The sequence below is a fragment of the Macadamia integrifolia genome, chromosome 2 (assembly GCF_013358625.1).
Source record: "Macadamia integrifolia cultivar HAES 741 chromosome 2, SCU_Mint_v3, whole genome shotgun sequence".
Lineage (NCBI taxonomy): Eukaryota > Viridiplantae > Streptophyta > Magnoliopsida > Proteales > Proteaceae > Macadamia > Macadamia integrifolia.
The window spans coordinates 27080933-27090897 of record NC_056558.1 but is presented as its reverse complement, the minus strand read 5'-3'; positions in this window follow the sequence as shown (position 1 = coordinate 27090897).

Here is a 9965-nt window from a genome sequence, read left to right as displayed (position 1 = left end):
AATGCATCACATGTGCATCAGATTTTATACACGTCCCAATAATAATATGTAATTTGGAATCTTTAGAAAAACAATTTTAATTTTAATTTTTTAAATAGCCAGCACATAAGGCGACCGCCTTGCACATCAAGGCGCTGTAAGGAGTCGCCTTCGACGCCTTTCAGCGACTTAGTGTAAAAGGCGGCCGGCTTTTACACTACCCCTGAGTCGGCTGATTGCCTTACCCCTATTGGACCGCACCAGCGCCTTAAAAACTATGGAAAGTACTAAGATGACGTGTATCATGTTTCTCAAGGATAAAGGCATTAGAGTGTTTCAAGATCCTCAAAAAGAGAGTGGAGAATGAAACATGAAAGACAATCAAGTGTCTTAGATCTGACCAAGGCAAGGAGTTCAATTATAATCTATTTTTCAACTTCTGTCATAAGCATGGGATTAGGATTTCACATTTTGCAACCTGTACCCCCAAAAAAAATGGGGTTGTGGAAAGAAAGAATAGGACCGTTCAGGAGATGGCAAGGACAATGTTAATCGAAAACAATGTTGCCAGAAGATTTTGGAAGGAAGTAGTTTACTCTGCAGTGCACATTTTGAATAGGTGTCTGTTGAGGTTGCATGAGTTTAAGACACCATATGAGCTATGGTATGGAAGGAGAGCCATTGTTAAATTTCTTAAGGTATTTAGGTTTAGATGCTTCATAAAAAAAAAGGGAGGACAACCTTGGAAATTCAATAACAGAGCAGACGAAGGGATTTTCTTAGGATATTCCTCAAAGAGCAATGCCTATAGGTGCTATAATAAGAGATTAGGGAAGGTTGTAGAGAGTTTCAGATGTTAAAGTTGATGAACAATTTCCCTACTCTAAACCAGTAGAGATAGAAGATCAAACTTTTGAGGAGTTTGACAGTGATGAAGTTGTGGAAGTTCAGACTCCAGATGATGAGATAGTTGAGACTGGAAATAAGTTAGACACAAATGATGGTGCTTATGATACTAATACAAAGACCAAGAGAGATAGCATACCTAGAGATGGAAAGTGGCAAAAAGTTCATCCTCCACATCAAGTTCTTGGAGATCCAAAGGCAGAAGGAATGCAAACTAGAAAGAGAGTAGCTGCAACATATTCTTTGTTCTCACAGGTTGAACCCAAGTCAGTTGGGGAGGTATGTAAGGATGAACACTAGTTAAAAGTAATGGATGAAGAGTTGGACCAGATAGAAGAACCACACGTGGGATTTAGTTCCCAGGCCGAAAGATAAGAATTTCATAGGTATCAAATGGGTCTTCAGAAGCAAATTAATTGAAGATGGCCAGGTGGTTGGAAATAAAGTCAGACCTGTATGCAAAGGGTATGCTCAGGTGGAAGGGATAGATTTCGATGAGACATATGCACAGGTAACACGATTGTAGTCTATACGGATGTTTCTAGCATTAGCAGTGTATAAGGGCTTCAAAGTTTACCAAACGGACGTCAAGTTAGCATTTCATAATGGGAACCTTGAATAAGAAGTATACATAGAGCAACCAGATGGCTTTTAGATTGGAGATGATCTAGATATGATATGCAGATTGAAGAAGGCTCTTTATGGGTTGAAGCAAGCTCCAAGAGGTTGGTATTCTAGACTTGACACCTATTTACATCACTTAGGACTACGTAAGGGGATTGCTGATAGTAACTTATATGTTATGGCCAAGAACAGTAGTTAGCTGGTGGTCGTGGTCTATGTTGTTGACATTATCTTTGGTGGTAATAATGATGAGGTGTGCAAACAATTTACTGAAAATATGAAAATAAAGTTTGAGATGTCAATGTTAGGTGAGTTATCCTACTTCTTAGGTTTGCAAGTGAACCAAAGCTTAGTGGCATCTTTATATCTCAAGTAAAGTACATCAAAGAGATGTTGAAGAGATTTTAGATGGAGGACAGCAAACCAGTGGGTAATCCAATGGTAGTTGGATGTAAATTGAATGCTACTAATGAGCCTCCTGTAGTGGATCAGACACATTACAGGTCAATGGTTGTCTGTATTTTGTATTTGACAACATCAAGACCAGACATATTGCAAGCAATGTGTCTTGCAAGATTTTAGGCAAATCCCAAAGAATCACAACTTTGGGCAGTAAAGAGGAATTTTAGGTACTTGAAATGTACTACGAATTATGGGTCGAGGTATCCAAGGATGAAGAACTTCACGCTTACTGCATTTTTAGATGCATATTTTGAAGTATAGACGATCGGAAAATCACTAGTGGGGGGACTTCTATTGGGTAACAATTTGGTGGCATGTCACAACAAAAAATAGGAATCAGATTCACTATCGACAGTAGAGACCGAGTATATAGCTGCGACAGCCAGTTGCACACAGGTTATTTGGATGAAACGGCAAGTGGAAGATTTTGGCATTGAAAACAGTGATCCAATAGCTATCATGTGTGACAATATGAGCGCCATCAACATTTTCAAGAACCCGGTGCATCATGCTAGGACCAAACATATGGATATCAGATATCATTTCCTTAAGGGGAAGGTCCTCACTAATGAGGCGAGACTTGAGTTTGTTCCTACTAAGGACCAGGTGACCGACGTATTCACCAAACAACTCCCAAAGGAGACATTTGACATGCTAAGAGACAAGCTTGGACTTTACCCTCTATAGGCAAGGTAGGTGGTACCAGTGTAGGAGGGGTGTATTTCGTGGGCATAGGGGGAGATGCCATGCGGGGAGAGTCATCCTTTGTATTTGTTGGGAGAGAGGGAGAAAAATACAGTTTGTGAGTGACTTGTACTACTCAGAGTATGTCAGTGCTTCGTCCACAATGTTATTAGGAAGTGGGTTGCCAATAATTCCGAAGGAGGAGATTGTTGGGCAACTAAAGGTTTCTGCGGTTGGATTCTTATTGTGCAACATATTGCTCATATTGGTGTTGAGGAAGTAATTATTGGTGAGTTGGAAGAGCCGAATGGTTAAATAGACATATACAACTTGTTAAGGGCATTTTTGTCATTTGACAGGGTTACATAAGCAACCTGATATGTGAAACACTCTTTCACAGTGTATTATGTGTTTACACAACATTTGACAAAGGCACGAAGTAGCAAGTGAAGGACATGTACATCAAAAGTTACGATTTCATAGGATCACGCAGTGAGTCCCACTTTAAATATATTTTTGGAAGTCTTAATGGCTGAAATGGTTTGAGATCCCTTCATAAAAAATGAATTTCGTCGCGTCGTGTTTTCAACTCATGTTGAATCGCATCATTGGGAGTTCGGACGAGAAGTTATAGCGATTTTCATACGACTGTAAAAAGAATCAAGTTGGGAGGGGTTTAAACAAGGTTGGATGAGTTTGAAGTTCTCTATGACAACTGTAGCGTACTTCTCTCATAAGCCTTATTCTCTCTCCTGGCATTGGAATCCGGGCAAAATTTATCAAAATGAGTGAGTTATAGCTTAGATTCCATTTCTAGGCTTTTGGGTGGTCAGGTGTACGGAAAGATGGTGTGAGCGGATGCATAGAATCGTTATTTGGTTGGTTGGCATGCATCCACATCATTAGATTTTATATGAGTGGAGGAGATTAGAAAGCACTTAGGCGCGGGTTTGTTGGCGCAAAAAAGATTTCATCTTGTGTGTATTAGTTGGTGAGGTGCATCGTCGTTTGTACGATTGCGCTACACTGAATCAAGTCAGTCACATACCTTGGTTCGTTATGTGCGGAAAAGCACACTATCACTTCATTTAGGAGTGTCAATCGGTCGGGCCTAACCGGGCCTGGCGATGAGAAACCCTTGCACCGTGGACGTCCATTTACTTAAACGGGCCTAGGTTTGGAGAGGCATGGTATCTTTTGTAATCGGGCCGGTCGGTGTTGGGCTTTAATCGGGCTACCTTAAACGGGGTACGGACCTACTTAAGTCTAAACGGGTTTTAAATGGGCTCCCCCTAAAATCCTTTTTTAAGTGGATTAAATGTCTAGAAATCTTCCATTTGAACATAATTAAGGACACCCAAAAACTCTCCACAATTAATCATATATGAGATCATAGTTGTTTCTTACCAAAAAAAAAAAAAAAAAAAAAAAAGAGAGATTATGACAAGTACCAAAGAGATTTTTCTCCACAAGAATTGTTTGCCCTTCATTCACTCCCTATTAAAACATCTCAAAAGACACTATTTTATTACAAAATTGAATGTAATACCGTGGTCAACATCATCTATCATAGATTTTTTATTACAAAGTCTTTACTATTATTTTGTATTAGTAGTGGAAAAATAGGTATTTAGGCAGTTTTAAAGGGGTCGGGTCGGTCAGGCTAAATGGCTCAGCTCAAACAGGCTTCTTAAATGAGTCGGGACAGTCAGGTGCCTAAGGGGCTAGTAGCCGGCACCGTAAATGCCCGTTTAATAAACGTGTCCGGCTTAGGCCCAACACGTTTATTAAATGGACTGGTTCGGGTTGGGCCTTAAGCGAGTCGAGCTCGATCGGGCCTATCGGTGCAGGCTCAGGATTGACACCCCTAACCTCATTACCTCATTACAGGCTTATGTAATGAGAATATCTTTTATTTATGAATTTGCCCCTATACTTGCCTATTCGGACTATCTGACTTTGGAAGGCCATATCTTGGCCCTCCGGACTCTAATTTGTGAGCCATTTTTTGCTACACGCTCCAAAGAATGAGAACTACATCTCTGCCCAGAGAAACCTCGAATTTTTTTGCTTTCTGAGAGCACTATGTGCGAAAGACTGTGGAGGTTCAAGTTATGAAGTTGTGTTGAGCATTGGAGTGCATGCACACCGAGTTAGTCTCTAAACAACAAAATGATCGCAATATTACTTAGGGAGAGGTAATACGCAATTCTAAATCCTTATTTTTTATTATAGGTTGTCATTTCCTATTGAGAAACCTAGAGTTGATGTAATGGGTGGGATTTAAATATTATAAACCTAGCAAGTGGGTACTTGTATAGGGATTGGGGTTGCTGCCCTCGTTCATGTTGTAGCACGAACCGAAGCAGATACTGATGCTCCTGAGTCATTGTAGCTATTGAAAGCTGAGTAGCGTATTGGAAAAATATGAAACCTTATACGGTTTTTCTCAGTGGATGTAGGAACTTTGGTTGAACCATGTATACCTGGTGTTATTGTCTTGCATTTATTTTCAACATATATTTGAAGTGTGTGTTGGGTAGAATGGTGGGACACTATCTGGTAGACCCAACCACATTGTGGTGTGAGGTGGATGTGTCATTGTTTGTATGATTATTAATTACGGGATTACCCCGACCAATCTAGAATTTGAAGAGTGAAAGTTTCGTTATTGGGTTGTTAGTCCAAGACTAATTTGTACATGTTTAGACAAAGATAGAAGAAGAAGGTCGCGACTGAAAAGGAAGCTAGACAAATAAGAGAGCTTCTAAGAGACATACACAACAAAAGCCTAGACAAAAGACTCAAATCTGTTAGAAAGTATGGAGAGAGAAAGCCACATCACAACATACAACACTTATCTCTACCCATTAATTACCAAAGGACACTGGTAATCGTTGACGAGGCAATCACTGTTGGCACTGTAGCTGATACACAAATTTGTACACACTCAGCATCTTATCATAGGTATTTTTAGGTGTGCACACCCATCCTGCAGCTCATAACAATCCAAATATTATGCAAATAATACACAATAGCAACATCCACAACACATTTTTGTGAGGTTCAAAAATTTCCTACATCCTCGGGATGGTGCTTGTAACAGCTTTGTACTTATTCAATACACTACTTTAACTGCACCTACAATTGAAAGCACCCATACCAAATTTTCCAAGCATAGATTTGAGAGGACATTACAATGCCATTACAAGAGATAGTATCCACTATCAGATTTACCCAACATAAAAATAGGAGGGCACATGCAGTGTCAATACAAGTAGCAACACTCACAACTAAGGAGCACCCATGCCCATTCTCTAGCACCCACTAAACACCCTGTATGGATTAATAACAATAAATCGGGCTTATAATAGATGACTTACAGTGTAGTTCAAGCTAACATGATTCAACAATAACTTTTTACTACAGCTAGCTTGCATATAAACACTTAGACAACGATATAGAAATAAATAGATAGGTAGGAGATGCTTAAAACCCTTGTCTGAGCAACCCAACGATGTCACAGAGAATTTGAAAGATGAATCTGAGAACTCAACTCTATCTGTAATTCTCACTGGAATTTTCAATTCTGCCATGAGATGGAAAGCTTGAATATTTAGTTGTGTACAACAATGTAGGGGTCTTCTTTCTTCTCAGTCTCTTCCTTCCTTTTCCATCTCTTTGTTTTTCTTCTCCTTTTCCCTTAGATTTGTCTTTCTTGCAGAGGCGGTTTTAATGGAGCATTAATGTACAACCACCATTACTAACATCCATAAATGAAGCTTAGACAACTTTCTCTTGAAGTTAAAATAAGCATCAATGCACAAAGTTACATTACCCTAACTCCTCTCTCTTTTTCTTCCTTTGTTCTATTCTTGTAACAAGCATTCATTCCCACACACCTACCATTACTAACCACCATTAATGGAGGTATGGAGCCTCTCTTGAAGTGAAAATGGGCATTCCAAACACAAACAAAGAAAGGGAGAGCTTTCTTCTCTCTTTATTCTTTTCTCTTTACTCTTTCTATTTCTTGGCTACCACCATAGGGCTTGTTGCCTTAGTTTTTAGCAGATTTACAGCACTCCAATGGAGGCTACAAACTAAACGTAAGAGGATGAAAGTGTTTCTATCAAACCTTAGGCCTTCCATGAGCTTCAACTCGATTTTTTTGCCACCTCTGCAAACCCCTCTATTTCTTTTTTCTTGATTTAGTCATGTAGAGTGTGGAGACATAAAAATTCTCCAACTTAAATCACCCAAATCAGATTTAAAATGAGAAAGTTATGGCCTTTTGAATTAGGCTAATGAGAATTCCCATTTGGAATCTACGTGGGCAAGTGTAGGGTACACCATCAGCGTGCCATATAGCAGCATGAATCTCAACTGTTGGATCGAATGTCAAGGCATCAGATTGTCTCAACTGTTGATTGTGGATCTTATGACTCAATGGCATGTCACGATGCAGGGTGTCAGGTCGTGTATTGAGCGTTGATTGGCTCACGCGTATGACAATGTCGAAGCCGTCGAATTTGTCAGCAAAAAAGCGGGATCAACCATGCGATGTTGAATCTGCATCTCAGGTCCATGTGGTCCTTAGGGACTATGGGGTCTATGAGACTTTCAAATTTTACAAAAAAAAATTAAGGGCTGTCGACTATAGAAAAATTACAATAAGCCCCGTAGGCCATAAAAGTCATTCAAACCCCCTTTGATCACGTGGCTCAGTTTAGGTTGTTTACGGGGCATCACCCGACTTCATGTAATTACAAAAAGGCCCTAGACACTGAAAAACTTACTCATAAACTTCCCTAAGCCACTTAGTTCAATCAGAACTTCTTCGTTTTTAGCTCTGATTTGAGTGCCGTTTGCGGCCACATGTTCGTGATGATGAGAACTTCCAAAATAAATTGTCCAAATTTGCAAACTCCTTACTGTTTTTCTTAGGGAAGGGGAAAAAAAAAGAAGGCTTGTCCAAAATGCCCTTCATTTTCAAGTGAACAAACGAGAATCGTTCTAACTTTGTCATCCAAACTCGTAATTATGCGATTTTAGTTGCATTTCAAAGAAGACTCAAAGAACTACAATACTCATCTACAAACCGAAATCCGAGCCTCTGAAAATGCCAATGATGCCACTACTAGTGTGGAAACTTATGAAATTAATGCTTCTATTGCACGTAGCCCCTATCTGATGCACTTTTTTTTTTTGAAACCCACCTAATGTACTTCATACACAAGAACCATTTCAAATGCCACAAGATTTATATTACACTGTGTTTCATACACCCAGAAGTTCCACCACAATACTGGGATATGTAAAATGAGCAAAATGCCCTTGAACCTTGCATTGGCCATGACTCTCTCATCCAACATTGGATCAAGACGATTTTGGATATGTAAAGAGTATAATGCAATCACAACTTTCCAGAAGGAAGCAACTGCCAAAAAATTCATCTTAACTGACTAAATTGCCCTTGAGCATAAATATGACTAAGTCGATACCAAACTTGGAAACCTAAAGCGCATATCACAACTCTCAACCAACCTCTGATACTATATTATCACTGCCATGTCATCAGAGCGACCATACAAAGTCATGTCATATATGCCACCTCATAACTGTTGGCCAAATTATCAATTCCATGTGGCCAAGGTTGCCAACAAGGACAACTAGTATACAACAGTATGCACAAGGGTACAAATGCCTCAAAAGCGGAGAAATTGTTTTGAAGGGGGAAGGAATACCCAATAAGGGGGAGAATTTTCATGAGAAGGTCATGTGCAACAAGGCTGACATAGATTGAGAAGAGAGCTTGTGTGTAAGGGGAGATTGCTACTCCATTGTGTGCCCTTATACACACTGTGAATTGTATATCATTTGTGTTCGTGTGTCGAGGCATGAGAGTGCAATATGAATTGCATGTCTGTTGCCAATAATTCCAAAGATGGAGATTGTTGATGATACTCATTTTGTAAAATTCCCTTCCACCGTTTTCTAATTTTATTATACATGTTAAGCTAGATTTTTCATGTAAATGTATTTTAAGAATTTCACGTACTAGATTTTGTTAATAAAAAAAGATGTAATTAATTATGTTTGTGTTGGTACCCGATTTTAGCAAATCTGGCCTACAAGATGATCGGTAAATAAATCAATGTCAATTTATTGACTGATTGTGTTAAGGAACTGACCGATAATTAAGTTGACCAAAAAATGACGACCTTGTATTAAGGAGTTGATCAGTAGAATAACCATCATGTGCATTGAGCAGACTAATTGTGACATTTTACGGTTAACTGACTGATTGTGGCTTTTCACGGTCAGTTGACCGATTGTGACTTTTTACAGTCAGTTTGACCGATTGTCGATCAATATGATTTGTACAAATGTGGTTTAGATCTAGGGGAGTTACAAACATATGGCTTGAGTGGTTAAGGCAATTACAACCAATCAAAGAAGTGTGATTCCAATAACTACCCCACTAAGGATGTGACACATGGATTCTTGCAGTTACAAAACTACCAAAAGAGCAGGATCTTTCAAATAAAAAAAAATAAAAAAAAAGACTTCAATGGAAGAAGAAGGGATCTCCAACCGATCAAACAAACTACACAATGCATCAACTATCTTTTCCTTTTCAAGTAGAATAGTTTTAGTATGTATTTTTTAAATTTCTTTAGATTAGTTTTACTTTGTATTTTTTTGAACAGACTAGTTCTGTTGCTTAGCCAAGACCATGCCCGTGTTTTGTCATGGTTTTCCTCAGTTTACATTCATGGTAGTCCCTTGTTCTACCATGATCGATGTAATGTATTGTGTTCTTCTTGGACCAATTTTAATGGTTGGAAACCTTTTCTATTTATTCCATGAGTTTGCTTGTCACTTTTAAGTCCTTGGAGCCATTGAGGCATGATAAGACCTCACTTTCTTTCTGGTTGGGAGTCGGTCAATATCCTATGATCGTTCTCTCGAGTTTGTACGACTCTAGTACGCCCGTGCATCTATCACTTTTCTGCCTTGCGGAATTTTCTGCCAACAGTTTGTTTCTTTTTAAACTGTAATATTAACATCAGAATAATGTCATTAATCTATTAATAACACATTTATGTTTCTACCAAAAATAATAATAATAATAATAATAATAACACATTTATGTTTACCTTTCACACTATTATTGAAGTGAAACTCAACTTAAAGATTGAAATCCTTGTAGTTTATCAAAGGTCCAGAAAGTTTATTCAAAACCACATCTAATTTACCACGTGATTAAAATACTTTGAGTTGTCCTGCCGTTCCAAAAAGGGTAA